At 36.9% G+C, this 17,434-nt stretch overlaps 1 protein-coding gene across 6 annotated transcripts in view; it reads left to right on the forward strand.

Moving 5' to 3' along the window:
• WDR72 (WD repeat domain 72) overlaps nucleotides 1–17,434 on the forward strand; it is a 203,667-nt gene that overhangs the window by 130,734 nt on the left and 55,499 nt on the right. The window contains exon 19 of one of the 6 annotated variants that reach the window (XR_003004428.1): nucleotides 3,275–3,413. The exons of the other annotated variants lie outside the window; for them this stretch is intronic. The gene's annotated coding sequence lies outside the window, so the exon portion shown is untranslated. The remainder of the gene's footprint in view (nucleotides 1–3,274; nucleotides 3,414–17,434) is intronic. 6 annotated transcript variants of the gene reach the window in all.

The following is a 17,434-nucleotide window of genomic DNA, read 5'->3' on the forward strand; positions in this document are numbered from 1 at the left end:
CTAGCTCACTTTTTCCTTTTATTTTCACATGCTCCACATGAACCCTAAGGCTCTGTTTCCAATATTTGAGTTGTCTGTGTAAACAATTTTACAGTTTTTTAAAAAATGTCCATGTTCATGGAATTGAAGTCACAAAGTACAGCTGAAAAGAACTACTCTCTGAGAAAGAGAGATTTCCATGGTACTACCTAGGCTTTTCCTGACATAAGTCTCTGTTTATGTTCAGGTTGACATACTAATTATGTATCTTTCTCATACACATAAAAATAAATAATATTTCAAAAAAAGTTCATCACCATAATAGCCATCTTGAAAGCCACTGGTGTTGCACATCTTGTACTTTGAGACATGCTTCCTATTATTATTCCATTTTTTTAATGAATAAACTGGACTTACAGGAGGTATGTGCCTTGTCTACAGTCACAAAATTACTAAAAACAAGGAAACGAGCCCAGATATTCTCTTAAACACTGCGTTCTTATCCAATAAGCTACATTTCCCATACTGGCAGCATGAAGGAAATTTGCTCTAAATCAGCTTGGTCTGAAAATTGAATAATTTATCGAGTGGTTTTCTTAGATTTTTATTCCCTTCTCATAAATCATACTTTCTATTAACAAAGAAAATGCAGAGTGTTCAATCATTGCCATCTCAGCCCTTTTAATAAGGAAAATCACCAGGTTCCTTGAACTGTTTGTACATGAGGTGCAAATCAGTAAAGTGAGAACTGAAGCATAATATATGTTTGAACTTTATAATTTTGTATCTTATTTTTCAGTGTTTCACTTGTTACATTTCACAGCGTGTATTTTATTTGAGGTCTTAATATTTGTGAATCAGTATTTTATGGGAGAGTGGTGGATTTTATCTGAGTTTACATTTTTATAACGATTGCATTGCTATCTTCCTTGAATCTCTTTAATAAGAAATTGTGTAATTAACACTCACATTTAAGGCTAAGATTCATTGCTTTAAAAAACAGCAGTGGTTTCTATTATTAAAATGCATTTGAAAGTTATTTCCTTTAACTTTTTTTTTTTAATGTTATTTGGATCAGTTTAAACAAGTATTCTAAATTGTTCCATTAAACAAATTGCTTGAAATACAAATGGAGGCTTTGTAGATAAAACTGTCACCTTAGAATGACTGGCTGAATTTAAATTCACGTTAAACTGTGTGGTTGTGAAGATGATGCATCAGATATGGGTACTGCAAATAATCTTTATTATGTGCACAATTTTCAAAGTTTTATCTGCAAAATTAAATAATGAAAATGTCCTCTTTAAGTAAAACCATTATTTTGTAGTAAATAAACATATATTCAACAGAAAAGTTTTATGGTCCTGGTGGCCATCAGTAGAAGGACTGGCTTGGGACAGTCTTCATCTGCTTGCTGAATTTCTCAGAAGGAAATCTGTCTAGTTGTAGAAAGGCTTTGAAACACAGTGTCTGACTACCTCACAGGGAAACTCTTTCTTGACCATCTTTAGTTATGGTAAATGCATCTTCCACCTCCACCTTTGTCCTAAGGCTAAGTGAGAAGGTCAATGCATTCTTCTTTATAGCCACAGAAGTCATAGGGATCGTCATAGAATGCCTTGTGTATCAGAGTGAGGTCCTAGGCTTTCTCTCTGAGTGAGATGGGAAAATAGTTGAGCAGACAAAGGGCACATATTTTAATGGGATCTCATTGCCTGAAGTTCAGGGCCCTGGACAGAAGCTGGAAGACCAGTTGGGAGGCCATATAATGCTAATGCAGATGATGGCAACCTGGAACAAATATGGTGGCTTGGGTGGAGAAGATGAGAAGTGATCAGATTCTGAATGCATTTGAAGGTATAGCTGACAGTGTTTGCTGACGAATTGGATATGGAGGAGTGAGATAATTAAAATCTATACTTGCATTTTTTCAAACAAAAATATCCTTGATACAAAGATTGACCCTGGTATCCTGATTTGAAACCTACGTTGGTTAGTGTAGTGTCACATAGGACATTCCAGGTATGCTGAAGGAGAGTAGAAGACTCACTTCAGAGAAGGCTGACTCTGCTATGTTCAGTTTCAAGTGTCCTTGCTTAGATGATCTACAGATTTTATTTTGTAGTATTAACTAAACTAACTCTCAGAAAATGAGCAAAATTTCCTGCCAAGAAACTACAGATTGAAGATAATTCTAATAATGCAAGCTTAAGCAAATAAGATGTAAATGGCATTGTCGTGTGTGTGTGTGTGTGTGTGTGTGTGTGTGTTAATGTCCTCCTTTTGAAATTTTAATTTTTGTGTACATTTTATTTATTATTATTTTTTTTTTTACATCTTTATTGGAGTATAATTGCTTTACAATGGTGTGTTAGTTTCTGCTTTATAACAAAGTGAATCAGTTATACATATACATATGTTCCCATATCTCTTCCCTCTTGTGTCTCCCTCCCTCCCACCCATCCTATCCTACCCCTCTAGGTGGTCACAAAGCACCGAGCTGATCTCCCTGTGCTATGCAGCTGCTTCCCACCAGCTATCTATTTTACGTTTGGTAGAGTATATATGTCCATGCTACTCTCTCACTTTGTCCCAGCTTACCCTCCCCTTCCCCGCATCCTCAAGTCCATTCTCTACTATGTCTGCATCTTTATTCACATCTTACCCCTAGGTTCTCCTGACCAATTTTTTTTCTCTTTTTTTAGATTCCATAGATATGTCTTAGCATACGGTATTTGTTTTTCTCTTTCTGACTTACTTCACTCTGTATGACAGACTCTAGGTCCATCCACCTCACTACAAATACCTCAATTTCATTTCTTTTTATGGCTGAGTAATATTCCATTGTATATATGTGCCACATTTTCTTTATCCATTCATCCGATGATGGACACTTAGGTTGTTTCCATCTCCGGGCTATTTACAAATATAGCTGCAATGAACATTGTGGTACATGACTCTTTTTGAATTATGGTTTTCTCAGGGTATATGCCCAGTAGTGGGATTGCTGGGTCATATGGTAGTTCTATTTGTGTACATTTTAGAGTGGACTTAATGTGGATATACTAATAGCATGTATATTGTTTATAAACAGACATACATATATCGGTGATGCGTGCATCAAATTCTTCCTTGCTATTTTGTGCAAGAAAGTATCGCAACCCGAGCCTTGGGTGGAATCAGAAGGCAGACATGATGAGCTTTTGGGTATGCAGGGCTGGTAACTTGATATAGTATATTGCACACCGTGCTGTCTCCAAAACTTTGAATACATCTTTATGCATCACTCCTCTAGGCCTCTGTGTACTGATCCAAGAGTTGGTGGTACACAGAGAACCAACTGAAAATCCCCAGTCGAAGACCATAAACTAGCATCAAGATAACCATAAGTGTGTCAGAAGCCACGGAATAGTCTGCAGGAGCGCATCACAGAGGTACTTAACTAAGTTAAAGAGGTACTTTAACTTTCTTGACTTAACTTTGAGGTCAAGAAAGCTTCTTAGAAGAACAGTTGCCTAATGCAAGACTTGAGAGATGAACATGATTTAGCCAAGCAAAAATAGTTGGAGTAGGAGAAGACAGCTGTTTGCTAAGATCACTAAAGCCACGTAATCCCTTTTCTTCCTCGCAAGAATTATCTGCTCCATACATGCATAAATGAGGAACCTGAATGTTAGAAAGAAACCCATATGTCCTTAACTCCTCTGGAGAATATCTGTGTCCTCTTTGAATCTCATTGTGCCAACGCCTTTCTCTCCTAACCCTCAGCCTTCCAGAATAACAATGATAGTGATAGTGATGATAATAACAGCTAACACAGATATGGCTGAGTATGTTCTAAGTGCCTCACATACCTTAAATCACTTGATCCAGGCAACAATTCTGTGGGGATAGGTAGTATTGTTATACCCATTTTATTGATGAGAAAACAGATACAAAGAAGTTAAGCAACTTTCCCAAGGTCTTATTACCAACAAACAACAGAACCAAGAGTCAACCCAGGCAGTCTGACATCAAAATCTGGGTTCTTCATTACTATCTGGCATTGTCTTCCAAGTAATCACTATTTTCCTTCACTATTTCTTAATTCAGCAAATATTTACCAAGTGGCTCCTATATGACAGTTACAGAGATAGGTATAACCCGTGTTGGGGATCACAAGGCAGCAAAACCCCAGATATTTGGCAGAGCGATGGAGGAAGATACTCTCTTGAATCAAGTAATCAGCAAATATCAAATACCTAATTTCTACTCAACTTTGGATGAGACACCGTAAGCTATTTCACTAAAGATGTACTTAATACTAAGACTTTTGTTTGGAATATAAATTTATATGAATATAAGTTTTAGTGTTAAAAATTAAAAGGCTTTATGCCTGGGAACTGGCAATGCCAACTAGTAAATGTTAGAAATGAAAACGATTCGGCATATACATATCAGTCAAGAAGGGGAAGGGTTAGCAGTATATGAGGAAGAGAAGAGGAAAGTGAAATTTTCATTTTAATAGATTAATTTGAACCATGTAATAGGCTTAGCTGAGTTAAAAAGCAAGATATTCATGTTAGATGATGATGATTTTACATATGACAAGCAAATAATTTACCACCTAGAGTACACTACATACCTTTCAAGAAACACTGTTGCCTTTGGGTTTAATACATGTTCTGTCTTATTTTTAGCTTCTTGTAAAATAGGTGGAGAAATTTTATCATTTCCCTTTTCCCCATATAAATTCTTCTGAACTCCTCCACTGCCTCTGCCCTCTCTGTATCATCTTAAAGATTGCATCGCCTTAGAAAGACTGATAGAGCTCACTGCTCTTTTTACCAAAGAGTTTCATCTTTCACAGAGATTGAGATTGATGACTTTCATCTTGGCATACGAAGAACTAGAGTATTGCATCGTCTTTTTTCCTCATGAGCAATCAGAATGCCAACCTGGCCCAGCTGGGCAGAGACGGTAGCATCAAGGAATTGAGTTAAATAGTTCCTTGGTAACAGTTGTGCAGGCACCACTTTATTGATTATTGTCTGCATACCCATTTAAAGTTATTGACAAAGGAAAAGTGATCTAGATTCTGTTGCTGCAATCAATGTGTTCTGCACTATTGTTCTCCAAACAGAGACTGGCTTCCCAACACTGACCTCTCAAGGACGGGGTTGGGTCAATTTATCTTTTTCCCTCCCATCACCTGGGATGGTCCTTCACCTAGTAGCTGGTAATAAGCGATTATTGAGTGGATGGATGAATAGATGGACCACGGGGTAGCTTGTGCTAAAGATCCAGCCAACTCCTAATTAGTAAAAGAAAAAGACAAGGAAAATCAGCTGATTGCTTTTCTTTAGCAGCCAGATATAGTCTTGAATATACACATGAAAATTGTTTTCTAAACATCATCATCCCAGGATCATGTGTGTGCACATAGGCTGACAAAACAATTAAAAATAGACACATGAATGAGTCTAGCTTGTAATCATTCAGAAAACTTCTTTCCTGATGGTTGATTATTTGGCACTTCACTACTCATTTTGTCATGATCTGGTTTCAGTCTGATGTTTTTAGAGAGCCCGGAGACTTGCCTGAAACTCATCTTCTTATTCTTCATTCAGCTACCGCTTCTCCAGGGAAGTGTTTAAAGAGCTGCTGTGTCAAACACTATTTCCTCAGTATTTGGATTCACATCCTGGGTTCTGACTCATCTGCCTCTCTTTGGATTTCTGGCTCACTCGTGATCTCCTGTAGCCAGCAGCCCTTAACACTGCTAACCTGGGGTTCTGCTTACAGCCTGGCTCACTTGAGTCAGCCTCCTCCTTATTGACTCCATTCCTACTTCTGAGCCTGGCACTTTGTGTGATATTAGTTCCTCCATCTAATGCAATTCCATTAGCCAATATAGATATGCATTCCTAGTTCTGGAAATAATTTTGGTATAACTAAATTCCTTGAGAGAAAAAGCAGGGATTTAGTCAGCTTTGTGTTCTCAGCAGATAGTACAGTGTCTGGCAAATGGCAAGGCAATTGCTAGAGAAATGGTGGTTGAGGGAAAAAATATCCGTATGTTCTCATGTCATTGGAATGCCCCATTCCATCAGAATTTCATTCACCTTGCTGGCGTGACCGTTATTTTTCCATTTTAACTTGCCAATATATCTGCCCAACTTTCACCCTTGGAACAATTTGAATAACTTCAAAACATCTCTTATTAAGCACCATGTCAAAAGTTCAATGTAAGGTACTCAAATTTTTTATTACATCATTTTATACATTTCTTGTTATATCCTTCTAAATAGTCTATATCATCTAGCACTCTAATTGTTTATTTATTTGCCTTTCTTTCCCACCTCTCTGAACTCCTTGAGGGCAAAAGTTGGAACTTATTAATCTTGTGCTCCTAGCAGCTAATGCACCACGTGGCCCATGATGGGTGCTCATTAAATGTTTGTTGCCTGTGTGAGTGGAGGAATGATAAATGACAGTGACAGACATGTATCAAAGAACTCTGGTCTAAGGCAAAATGGAAGAAATGCTAAATAATATGTTAATCGTCTGTAGGCAGGAGAATGGAAAAAATCATTATAGGGATGATGGCTTTCTTCTAAAATGTTAATCCAGAAGCATTTCTTCAAATTTATTTATTTAGTTCAGGGGCAATTTATCTGTCTGTAGAGCTATGAGGAAAAATTAATGCCGACAGATGCTTGAAGGCAAAAAACAAGGCAACCCCAGAGAACAAGCCACAAGAAATGAAGACAGCTGTTTCAAAGAAGAGTTGTTCCTTTTTTTTCTTTTACCTGATGCAGATGAACATGGGCCCTGGTGTTTCTCAACTCTTTCAGTCCTAAAATGGACTGAAATATTGCTAATGCTTTGTAATGTTCCCTTTCTAATTCTAAAATGAAGTTCATAAGTAATATAACCTATTTACACAAATAATTTTTATACAATTTAAAGGATAAAAAACAAAGAGTAAGAAATTTATAATAAAAATATGTTAGTAGGTAAAAGCTTGGGCATAACTATACTAAAAGAAATAATAAAATGCTGACCAGGAAACATTTCACTGCTGAGAATATGACAGCTGCCAACGCAGTCCCTGCACACGCATGGCGGTGCTGTCAATGACATGGATGTCCAGATGGATTTTTCTTGGTAAGGTTCTGGACAACATCAGTGAAATGTGGCCATTCTTTGACATACAAGGTTAGTGTCCTTCCTAGAAAATTGGAGGTATAATCAAAACCTTGAAAGATCCCTGTGTGTAAAATTAAGTTAGGTTCTGGACTCAAGAAATTATAAGCAGGGCTTTCCCTTCCAGGAACGTCCAGTGGAAAATTTGGAAACCATGTGAAATATCAGGACAATTTTTTCATTGCGAAGGACCGTCCTGAACACTGCTGGACATCTGGCAGTTCTGGTCCCTGTCCACTGAATGCCAGTGAGGGTCTCCACAATCATTGAGGAAACCAATGGGCCTGGCATGGAGTCAGTGTTGTTTTGTGTTTCTAATGCCATCTTAACATCTGCTTCTGGGAGGACCCAACTGACACCAGTGGGAAAGAACTTGATGCAGAAAGGGTATTTCAGGGAAAAGGAATAACATGAAGACAGACACAGAGGAATACAATGTGGTCTGGTCAGGAAATAGGGGTAAATTTTCTGTGGGCAGGGTACAGGAGATGAGGATGCTCCAGTCTGGATCCAGAAGGTGAGACACCTAGAATGTAAAGGATCTGGCAATGGGCTTTTTCTTGAAAGATAAAGGGAGCCATTACAAATTATTTTAAGAGGAGAAGTGAGGCATTTCCAGTGCAAAGTAGACAGTGAATAGAGCAGGAGCTGCAAAGAATCCTTGTTTCCAAATTTTGTCAGAATACCTCTCTGTTTGGTATTTATTTGTAAAGCAATACTTATTTTCCTTAAAATTTTTATCACCTCTTCACGAAATTAGGTTATTTAGACAGAACATTAGTGCTTTATCTCACATAGAGAAAGAAAGTATGTTCACATTACACAGAGGAGAGAAATTTTGTCTCCTTTCTTTTAGACCAAATGACACTGAATGTTCTTCAGGATCATCAGAATCCAGGTCACGTTAGTAACACCTTCAGAGTTGCTGTGGTTCTTGGTGCTAATTTGAAGTTATTTCTTTTTCTTTATATTTGGTCACTATCTCAATCTCGCATCCATCTGAGTCAGTTCTTAAATTTTTCCCAACTCGTATTTGTACAATACTTGGTCTGATTTCTCAGCTGTTTTGGATGCATTTGGATCACTTACCATAGATTGACAAGTTTAGGTTTCACCATTCATTCCATTTTTCGTTTCTCTGTATGGATTTATGTAGACATTATTGACCTCCTTTTCTATCAACATCCTTTACTGAAACATTAAGTAAGACCAGGCTTATTAAGTCTTTGCTATTAGACATTTTCCAGGAATAGGATATATTACTTCTCTTTACCATTAAAAAAAAAAAACTTGATTTAATGAATAGAATTTTAGCAAAGCAAGGTAACTTTGAGATGTGCTTTTTCATGTGTTTATATTAATAACCAATGAATAATTTCAAAGGTTAAACTTCATGATCTATCTCTTCAAGTCATCTACTTAAGTCTAGAGTCATTACATCACCTGCTTCCCTTATGCCATTGATTTAGTTTCTTTCAAACTGCTGAGATTGGGCAGTATCATTTATTTTTTATATGACAGACTCTGTACTATGAAACAGAGTTTCAGAAGGTAATGGCACAAATACCTGTAATACAGTATAGAATAGCCTACTCACCTGTGTGAATCAGTAAGTTATCCACTAAAACTTGTCTGAGGTTCTCATAATGCTGAAAGAAAATGAAAGGTTTTAATCAGTCTTCTTTTGTAGCAAATAAGTCGGGAGAATTTAGTAGTACTCAGATACCATAATGTGTCTGTGTCTAATGCTGAGGAATGCAAAGGAGTTTTTAGAATTTTCTTAGGTCTCTCCTGTTTCAAGCTCTCCAAATTATCTAGAGTCTATTCATAATGTACTGTGCAGAAATGTTCATTTCAGGACTGCCAAAATATCTATTTTACCATTAGTTTCAGAAACTAAAAAAAAACAAATAAGTGGATTATTTTCAAATAAAGTAAGCCTTTGCCCATTTCAATGAAAGGAAAACTAGGGCATGAAAGACTTAAGTACCTTTGCTATGTTGATATGACTTGTTGGAAAATGGTCTTAGACTAAATTGCATGCTCCTATTTGCTAATCTCAGATTCTTTTCTGTAAATCATAGTCATGGGGCATCATGTACAGGATGGAATTTATAAAAGAGCGAGCTCACTTATTTATTCAAATTGATGTGTTTCCCTCTAGCTAAATTCCTAGGAGGATGTTGCCATTTTTATGTTTCCAGTGGCTCATTTTAAAGGAAAATATGTTACACGTTTAAAAAAATGAGTTAAACTATTTCTACTGTTAATGGCAATCCACGTTATGATATTCATATTATAACAACCAACTCTTAGTCAAAAATATAGTTTGATGAATGTAGTATGTTTATAAATTGAAGATAGTGTTTTCATTTCTTCCATGGTAAAGTTGCTTTAAATATTGGTTTATTATACATATTCACATGTATTACAAATATTTCCAGTAAGCAAACACAAATCATTTTTATATTTAGCATTTAAAATGTATCTTAACTTGAACATTAAATCATCTATTAAATATTCAATTAAACTGGGTTTTGATCCATTTTTTAAAATTAGTGGTCAGGTATTCGGGGAAACAAGCTTGCAAGATATTTCTAAAACACAATTCACTTCATTTCTTGTTCTGTATATTTTGTCAGAGAACGCCTTAATGTAACAGAAATCAGATTTGGTGTGTATTTTTACACCAAATCAAATTGTGCAGGCGCCACCCTCAGCTTTCTCCAAAACATTATAAAGGATAAGATTCCACCATGATATAGCTTAAGAAACGAGTACGGCCCTGGAAGAAGTCCATGCATGGAAAGTGAAGCTACAGGAGAGTATGTTTTACCGGAAAAACCACGTGTCTTATAACAAACATCGTTACAGAACTGGATTTAAAAAATAAGTTTACTTAGCTGAGTTCTTTTTCTGGAATCTGTATGTAAGGCACATATGCTGTTTCTAGTTATTCTGCAGGAATAAATCATACATATAAAATGTACTGAAAAAAATGTAAGAATGAAACTGCAGTATAGTGGTGACTAATGGTATAAAGCACTTAGATGCTCCAGTTAGAACAACTATATGAAGAGGGTGAAGGCATCATAAGTCTTTTTATTTATTACAATTGGCAGGTTTCCCTTCCAAGTTGTATTGAATGTAGTCTCACTTTCCCTGTCTTCTCCTTGCCTCAATCCTCAATTTCCCAAATTCACAAGCCACAGTTATAAATTTTAATATTCCTAACCTGTACTTTTAATGTGTAGCAGTAATCCAAAACTGTTCATTCCTTTTATCAAATCAGCAGTGGAAAAAGTCAAGTAAACCTTCATAGGCTTTTTTAGAACAGAAGTTCTAAGATTTTCCATTTCTAATTCCCAGAAAAAAAGCTGTGATCTGTCACTATATAAAAAATTGCTTAAATATCAGAAAGTTACTACAAAATAAGTACAACCTAGTTCATGAAGTGAGCTAGGTTGTTTTCACCTTCATATGGGATCTTCTACATAACCATAACTGAGAAGTTGCAAAATATTAGAAAAATAAAGCCAAGCTTCACCAATAACTTCCATCTCATATGTAAAGCATAAACATTTCTAAAGATTTTTACCAATGACTAGCTCCTTTTTGCTATTTAAGAAATGACCTAAATTGGCGTTTTAAAACTTTCATAAGTAACTGAATCTTTTGTAAAACTGAAACAATCTATCAAATTCTATGAATTATGAGATATGAAATTAAGACAGATGGATGACGGTCATCCATAAACTTTTGGTCTCAACAACCAATTCACTTTAGTATATTGCTTTGGATATACTAGACTGAAAAAATTATGATTCATCCTAGTAAGCAGAATAGCACTTCAATAGCACTTGTCTGTATAATTTTACATGAGTGAAACTGCCTACTACTAAAGTAAAACACATTCATGCAACCTCTTTAATAGATGATACATTTATAAATTTAAATATAAACCAGAGATTAATCTTAGATCTGTACAGGAACAGCTATTTGGCAGAATAAATCAATGTGTTTATTTTTTCCAAGATTATTAAAAACAGTACAATAATTTGCCTTTTAAAATCATGGTTCTTTAACAATAGCTGTGATATATATTTTAAAGAGAAAATTTGAATCAGACAGTTATGAATTCCCTCTGAGAAATGCTGAAGTTCCATGGAATGCAAGTTAGAAATCTCTGGACAGCATCATGAGGAAAGAACTGTATCATTTCTTCTGTCCACCCCTGAGCTTAGTACAAAACTGCAGCAGTGCAACAAATACTTGCCTAATTACCTCAATTTCATTTCCGTGGCCCTTTTAGTTGTATGCTTTATTTTTTAAAAGGAGACTGATCTCATAATTTGAATAATGTGACCTGTTGTCTGGCTGCCTCCTTTTAAGACTCAAGTTATAAAAGTGCAAACCATGTCACCTAGGAATGCACCTTACATTTCCCAGTACCTCAGTTTAGTGCCAGCTGGTGCCAAGCAAGCTGCTGACTTGCACAGAGAGGAATTCCAGGAAGTCGTCAGAGAGGGCCATTTTCCAATAATGCTCCCTGGCATGGACTCAGTTCAGAGCTCTTTTACAAATGCTATTACACTGAGATCATGATGAGATTTCCTAGAAGTACATGCAATGCTTTTCACTGAAATTTCCTAATTCAAAACTTTGTGTAAAAACAGAGATTTTCTCCTGAATTCTTAATGTCACATAACCATATGTCAGTACATTTGAGATGGCCCTTTAAGATATGCAAGTGCTTAGATCTCTTAGAGACAGGCTTTTAAAAATTAAATTATTTTCACTTCACATCATTTTGTTTTAGATATTCGGCTTAAATTATATTGGATTTTTATGTCTTTTTTCAAGATGGTTGAAGACCACAGGAGTACTAAATTATTAATGATCTCTATTAATTCTGCCAACCATCAGCGGTCACTGAGAGTTTACGGTGGGCAAATGTTGCAGTAAGTACTCTAGACCTGTGGGCGTCTGTCTTGAGTGATCTCAGACTAGATTGGCCTATCAGAGCCTACCATAGTACCTGCCACTTGAAGAATCTAAAGCACATAATCAAGTTCTTCAGAGATAGATGTGATCAGCATGTTCACAGGGTAAAATACGGATGAAGAGAAATAATGTAGTCCTCAGTTCTACCTTGGATAAGGACTGACTACAGCCTTGATGTTTCTGTTATAGGCGTTTGGTATTTACTTGATTTTGAATATCCTTATGGTGGGTGAAGAGAGGGGTTTTAGAGATTAGTATAGTACTTGGCATATGAGTGGTATCAGACAATAGGACTCATAGGACCTTTGAGTCAAGATCATTTGGAGGTCATTGAGTCTAAGCTCTTTGTTTTTCTGCCTAAGAACCTGAAGCTGAGAGAGGTCCAGATATAGCTAGTTAAGGAGTGAGACAGTACTCAAAACTAACCCTTTCCAGTATTTGCTGATTTTTAAAAAATGGCCTGGTGGTATAAATGGCCATTTAGTATTTCTCCCTTTTTCTCTGGTTGTTCTTACTTGCCAATAAACTGAACGTTTTCTCCTGTACGTGGCAGATGAACCATCTACAAAAAGATACTAAAACCAGTTTACATGCCTATTAAGTCCCACTTGATAGGGTTAGAGCCACTTAAAAGCGGGCTGCTTTTCTCCCTTTTACCCCTTGTAGGCTTCCATCTTATTCCAGGAATAGTATTAACTAACTCAGTTTAATATATTATTAGAGTAACCTGTCCTAGAGACAACTGCCTTCCATAGCTTAAGTGATTTATAAAAACACATTTGTTCAAATCAACTCTCCTATTAAGACCTTTCAATGGTGCAATGCTCCCCAGAGGTTTTTCTTTAGGATCAACTAAACAATTAGACTCAAAAGATAACCACACACTGCACCTGGCACCTGTCTACTCAGAAAGACAGAGACTGGGAACCATAGCTGGCCGACTGGACATTCCTCATAGGAATCCAGCAGTCCAGCAGTTCAGCTCTGGAAGTCATCCTGCTAAACAGCCTTGTATCTCCTGTAGCAATTCCATAGGCATTGGTTTGCCAGGTCCACCGTCAAGGACACCCAAAGCTACGATAATGGGCTTTTATGGCTCATTTACAGCTCTTCCTAGTCCAGACACAATTTACCAATGAGAGGTCATTTTTGCTATCAGTAATGTCTCCTTGAACTGTTGACATTCTACCTTTATCAAGTTACCAAGAGAATCCAACTAGAGTTAGCCAAAGATCAAGTTCTTACGGAGAAAAGGCAAAAAGGTGTTTTTTTTTTTTTTTTCCTTGTTTGTTTGTTTTCTTTAAGCACACATGGCTTCCCTTTTCTCTTAGGATAAAGTACATATTATTTGAATGATTCACAAGAATCATTTTCAACTGGCCGCTGGATGCCTCTCTAGTCTCATCTTGCCCCCTCCTACCCACCTTGAACCCTACAATTCAGCCAAACCAAACTCTTCCAGTTCCTCCAAAGGACCTATCCCCACTTGGCTCTCAAACTTCACACAGGCTATTCCATCACCCGTTTGCTTATTTAAAGTTTTTGAATGCCTGCAGTGAGCAAAGCCCTGAAGAGACAACAATGAAAAGGACAGCCTTGCAGTATCTACAGCCCCTGCCTGAAAAACCTTCCCCTCTCCCACCATTGCCTGAGACCTTCATGTCCCAAATTGAATATTACATCCTCTAGGATGCCCTTTCCGTTTCCCCCAAATTGGTTAGGTGTCCTACTCTATACTTCTTCTGTCACAATACTGACCACACTGTGTTGTCATTGCCTGGTTTCTTGTCTACTCCCCAGTGAGATTGTGAGCTCCATGATGGGAAAGGAATATGTCTAACTTGCTCACTATTATATCTTCAATGCTTAGGTCAGTGCCAGCCCCTGAAGATTCTCAATAAATATTTTTTAAGCAAAGAGACAGGTAACAATTCTAGGAATTCCAAGAATTCTAGAAAACCACAAATAATGTACTTCTAAAGTTAAATTTTCAGGCCCTGTTATAGGTAATGAAGAAGATATTTGGGAGCAGATGACCACCAGAATCTATGATATAAATAGAATTCTGTTTATTTTTTTAAAATTGTATTTATAAATAAAAGAGCAAAGCAATAATATTATAAAAATGGAGTAAATGAATTTAAAAATATTGATGACCAAGAATCAAATCACTTGAATAAAAACAAACTGTTATAACTGGGTTATTCCCAGTTACCTAAAACCTAAAATCAGTGCTAACATTAGTGGACCAATAAATGGGGGTGGAGGGAAGAGTCAGTAAGGGCTTCAAAAACTCAGAAACAAATCTAGGATTCTTACTCTCACTGAATGTATTTTTTGAAGTTTGGCCTGGCAACTAAAGAAAAAATTTCCCAGTAAGATATCATATATAGATGCATCTGTGAAGATAAACATCCTTTCCTGGAGCCATTTTTCCTGTAATTTATCACATGAGTTCCAATATAAAGCAGTATTAAGTCACACAGTAGAATATACCTCCAATCATTGTTCCAAATGGTACAAAAAATGCTCTTAAATATGATACTTTTTAATATCATCCATCTATAAAATCAAAGAACATGATATTGGGCCATACCTCAGAAGACACGTCTTTGATTGACTGAGATAATGTGGTCTAAGACACTATTTTCTGATGGTCTGAGAGTGCAGGGATAGAATTTGGAATAGTGTAGGTAAATGGATAGTTAACATACCCATATAGGCTTTTTCTCTCAAATATCTTAAATGAGCTTTGGGAAGGTGCTGGACCACATTCAATATGCAATCAAATTCCCTTAATAAGATTTTACAGTGCAGAAATTCTTCCTTGCTGATTAAAATGAAAGTCATAATTTTGAGTCAGGTACTGACCAAACTTCTTACATAAGGAGAGACAGCACAGTGGAAACCAGCCATGAACAGGCTGCACACTTACAATTAGCATCCTAGTCTATTTGAAGGAGCAGGGGATCTTTTCAAGCTCAGATGCGTAGTAGTAATGTCTAGAGACATCCAAGTCTTAGAGCTCTGCAGCACAGGTGCACAGTGGTCCCCTGTGTGTGTTTTCTGTTTGATTTACACAGTGCTTCATGAGAAATAAAACTTAATTGCCGACATTTATAAACCAGGAGATTTCACAAAATATTCTGGATTTCTGCCTTCTCATGAAAAGTAGGAAAAGATTTTTCTCAGAGTGACAACACACTGAGTTGTCATTTTAGTGCAACAACAGTAGGCTGGAGCTGAGTAGCAGGTTGTTGTGTCAGACCACCTTTTCAGAATGAGTATGTGCTCTCCAGGTCATTTCAGTGCCCACCAAACCTGCTTTATTCAATTTTCACTAGGTTCTTACAGGAACTAAGGTTTTTGTAGGCTTTAGGGAGGAAGGGGAAAGGACAGGAATTATCATTTAACAGACATCAAAAATTTACCTAATAAGTAATAAGCACTGTACGTGTTACCATATATACAAAAAGGAATAAGACACAAGGTGTCTTAAGGTGTGTCCTTTGCTTAGGGCCATGGTAGTGGCTGCCCTGAACCTACCTGCTTATGGAGAGCTAAGAGAAGCTGAAGAGCTGGAAGCACTATACCTTACTTCTCTTTCCTAAACAGTCTTAAAGTTTAACTTCAAAATGTTCATCTTACTAATATCTCAAGGAATCTGTGAAAGAAAAACATCTGCTAACAATGGGATTTCTTTCAAGAGTGATTATTTTGGGAAATGTGGAGAGGCATGCACTGGCTGATTTGCCCCCAACCAAACTCTTGTTCTTTGAGGTACAGCCCTTGGTACACAATCTAGACAGGGTTAGACCCCTGGTGAACTAATAATAACTAAAGTCAGTAAAGCAATAGCAATGTCGTAAGGGCTACTTTAGGAGTGTGAGTGCAACAGGTTCAAAGTTGGGGTGAGGCCAGTTTGTGAACTGTTTTATGTGCCATACTGTAGGTGCTAGGAAGTCAGGTTTATAATTTAGATATTTCTCACTATAGTAGATGGATCAAAGATCAAAGGGGCTCTTTGTAGGGACACTAGTTGTCTCAGTGGGCTCCAGAGATATCTTCTGAAATCTTGCAGAATTGTTGGCTGTCAGTTCTTTCCTCTGAGATAGCTTAATGAGCTAAATGATTATATAGGCTTAACATAAGCAATTAAATATCTCTGTGTTATGGGTGTTGATGTCAGTTACTGAAATGCACAGGTTAACACCAATCCACTTATGGGCACTAATAATCAAATTCAAATTTTTATCATTCTGCAATTTTAGTAGCAGCCCCAAAATTCTCTGTGCTTTGTGCACATATCTAATTTAATTTTGGTAACAATTTTGTGAGCTACGATTATTATCTCCATTTTACCGAGGAGAAAACTGAGTTCGGACTCCCTTCTAAGATATATGACCTGTTTGCATTATAAAAAAATGCATTGGGCTTCCCCGGTGGCGCAGTGGCTGGGAGTCAGCCTGCCGATGCAGGGGACACGGGTTCGTGCCCCGGTCCGGGAAGACCCCACATGCCGCAGAGTGGTTGGGCCCGTGAGCCATGGCCGCTGAGCCTGCGCGTCCAGAGCCTATGCTCCGCAACGGGAGAGGCCACAACAGTGAGAGGCCCGTGTACCGCAAAAAAAAAAAAAAAAAAAAAAAGCACGGGCACAGATTGTTCCTTTCAAATATCAACGTTTTAAGACTTTTAAACCCTAGGTTGATTTTTATACCTGGTAATAAAGTTGTGTTAGGAGATATACAGGGTTACTACATTTCAAAATGAGGATGTTTGTGTTAGTAATTAAAACTTTATTTGCAGAACAGTCACGGTTTTCTTTCAGTGACAGAGCATGCAGCAAACAGTATTGTTTATAGACTAATACATAAACTGTCAGTACCCAGCTTTAAAGCATCTCCTTGGTATATTGTAGAAACTTGCCATGAATCACTTCCCGTGAACATCAAAGATTACGTCCACATTTACACATAAAAGTACATGCTTACTGGGCAGTTTTCAAATACAATTAGCAGTGATTCTCCTGTTGAATTTGGAACATATGATATGTTAGCACTCACCTGAAAAAAATCCACTACTAACTTCCCTGTATTGCCTTTTGAAATATGTGTGTATCAAAGCATAACATATATAAATTATATATGCACATATAAATATAAAAAATATATATGTATTGTGTCTGTTGGAAGCTTTCCTGGCTTTGAAGTGAGGGCTTGATGTGTGAAATTGTTTTACTTCTACCCAGCTCCACCATCATGAA

The sequence above is a fragment of the Neophocaena asiaeorientalis genome, unplaced genomic scaffold (genome assembly GCF_003031525.2).
Source record: "Neophocaena asiaeorientalis asiaeorientalis breed wild unplaced genomic scaffold, Neophocaena_asiaeorientalis_V1.1 scaffold391, whole genome shotgun sequence".
In the NCBI taxonomy this organism is placed as follows: domain Eukaryota; kingdom Metazoa; phylum Chordata; class Mammalia; order Artiodactyla; family Phocoenidae; genus Neophocaena; species Neophocaena asiaeorientalis.